This window comes from Hylobates moloch, unplaced genomic scaffold (genome assembly GCF_009828535.3).
Source record: "Hylobates moloch isolate HMO894 unplaced genomic scaffold, HMol_V3 SCAFFOLD_24, whole genome shotgun sequence".
Classification (NCBI taxonomy): Eukaryota; Metazoa; Chordata; class Mammalia; order Primates; family Hylobatidae; genus Hylobates; species Hylobates moloch.
Genome location: NW_026652299.1, coordinates 24,041,443 through 24,044,194, shown reverse-complemented (window position 1 = coordinate 24,044,194; position 2,752 = coordinate 24,041,443). Strand labels below are relative to the sequence as shown.

The 2,752-nt window shown below is 43.5% G+C and overlaps 1 pseudogene; it reads left to right on the top strand.

The window, feature by feature from the left end:
• Positions 1-243: 243 nt before the first annotated feature.
• Positions 244-1,820, top strand: LOC116462916 (protein LSM14 homolog A-like; annotated as a pseudogene).
• Positions 1,821-2,752: the final 932 nt, after the last annotated feature.

Below are 2,752 nucleotides of genomic sequence, written 5' to 3'. Positions count from 1 at the left end.
TTTGAGAAGAAAACATAGGAGCTCCCAGCATGCCCCGCGCCGCCGCCGCTGCCGCCGCCGCCGCCGCCGCGCCGCGGCTTGAGGGCGGGAGGCTGGGGGAGGGTAGGGGAGCCGGCGCCGCTGCCATGTTGAGTCTGAAGCGGCTGCAGTAGGCGCCGACGGGGCGAGCGGGCCTGCGGAGCGGGCGACAGCGGCGTGGGATCTGCCTCTCTGCGAGCAGCTGGGAGCCGCGGCGGCGGCGCCATGAGCGGGGGCACCCCTTACATCGGCAGCAAGATCAGCCTCATCTCCAAGGCGGAGATCCACTACGAGGGCATCCTCTACACCATCGACGCCGAAAACTCCACTGTAGTCCTTGCTAAAGTTCGATCCTTTGGTACAGAAGACAGACCAACAGATCGTCCAATACCACCTGGAGATGAAGTCTTTGAATACATTATATTCCGTGGGAGTGACATTAAAGACCTTACTGTTTGTGAGCCACCAAAACCACAGTGTTCTTTGCCTCAAGACCCAGCTATTGTTCAGTCCTCACTAGGCTCATCGACTTCTTCATTCCAGTCCATGGGTTCTTATGGGCCTTTGGGCAGGATGCCCACATACAGTCAGTTCAGTCCAAGTTCCTTAGTTGGGCAGCAGTTTGGTGCTGTTGGTGTTGCTGGAAGCTCTTTGACATCCTTTGGAACAGAAACATCAAACAGTGTTACCTTACCCCAAAGTAGTGCGATTGGTTCTGCCTTGGATACAAGGCAGGATACAAGATCTCTAAAAACACAGTTATCTCAAGGTCGCTGAAGCCCTCAGTTAGACCCTTTGAGAAAAAGCCCAACCATGGAACAAGCAGTGCAGACCGCCTCAGCCCACTTACCTGCTCCAGCAGCTGTTGGGAGAAGGAGTCCTGTATCAACCAGGCCTTTGCCATCTGCCAGCCAAAAGGCAGGAGAGAATCAGGAGCACAGGCGAGCTGAAGTACACAAAGTTTCAAGGCCAGGAAATGAGTAACTCAGAAATGGTAACAAGAGACAAGTAGCTCTAGGTGCTCCTTCAGCTCCAAGGAGAGGACGTGGGGGTCATCAGGGTGGCAGGGGAAGATTTGGTATTCGGCGAGATGGGCCAGTGAAATTTGAGAAAGACTTTGACTTTGAAAGTGCAAATGCACAATTCCACAGGGAAGAGATTGACAGAGAGTTTCATAATAAACTTAAATTAAAAGAAGATAAACTTGAGAAACAGAAGAAGCCTGTAAATGGTGAAGATAAAGGAGACTCAGGAGTCGATACCCAAAACAGTGAAGGAAATGCTGATGAAGAAGATCCACTTGGACCTAATTGCTATTATGACAAAACTAAATCCTTCTGTGATAATATTTCTTATGATGACAATAGAGAACGGAGACCAACCTGGGCTGAAGAAAGAAGATTAAATGCTGAAACATTTGGAATCCCACTTCATCCAAACCGTGGCCGTGGGGGATACAGAGGCAGAGGAGGTCTTGGTTTCCGTGGTGGCAGAGGGTGTGGTGGTGGCAGAGGTGGTACCTTCACTGCCCCTCGAGGATTTCGCGGTGGATTCAGAGGAGGTCGTGGGGGCTCGGAGTTTGCAGATTTTGAATATAGGAAAGACAACAAAGTTGCTGCATAGTCTACAAACAAGTCTCTGAAAATAGGTGAATTTCTAGCTCTTCATGGTCCTGAACATTGATTTCAGTCTTTGTGAAGAATGAAGAAGTGAATTCGCTGTACATTTGTCACCAGCACTGGGTTTTTGTTTTTTGTTTGTTTTTCCGCTTAATTTCAAAGATAAAATGCAGTTACATTTGGGGGTGGAAGGTTCATCTTAAAACATGAGCATTAAATATATTTGGAATAGCAGAAGGTTAAGTAATTTCTCATGTATAGTTAAACTAAAGCAGTACTTCAGTGGGACTTACAAGTATTTTTTCATCACTGAAAGGTTTTTTTTTTATCACTAAATTGTATTTGGCAATTGCAAGTTGCCTGCGGATAGGGCCATGATACTGTGTTTTGAGCCACAGAAGGTTATGTGTGTGTGTGTGCGCATGTGTGTGGTGTGTGTGTGTGTGTGTGTGTGTGTGTGTATCTTTTTCCTCCTTTCTTTTAGGGAATCCTGTAATATGAGGTAGCTTATTTCGTCAATTAATTAGAGTGCTGGATGGTAGAGAATTTTGTCAGTCAACTATGTACACACAGTAAATACTGTTTCTTAGGCAAAGGTAACTTTTTTATATAGTTGTAAAATTCCATTACATTCCATTGCCAAAGAAACATTAAGAACTTTATATAGCTGTATAAAAAGCAACTAATTTTTTAAAGAATAAACATTTTAAAGTCAGCAAAAAAAAAAAAGAAAACATAGGAAAACATTTTAGTGACCTTTGGTTTGGCAAAGATTTCTTCAATATAACACACACACAAAATGAACTATAAAAGAAAAAAATCAATAAATAGAACTTGATAAAATTGAAATTTTCTTCTTGTCAAGGATACTGTTAAGAAAATGAAAAGACAAGCCACAAACTGGGAGAAAATATTTGCTAAATATCTGCCTAAAAGAGAACTTTAATCTTGAACACATAAAGTACTTTTACAAGTTAATTACAAGAACTCAGATAACTCAGTTATAAAGACTAGGCAGAAGATGTGAACAGACACTTTATTAGAAAAGTTGGCCAGATGACAAATAAGTACATATGAAGTACAAAACTTAATAAAGCATTAAATTAGTCTATAAA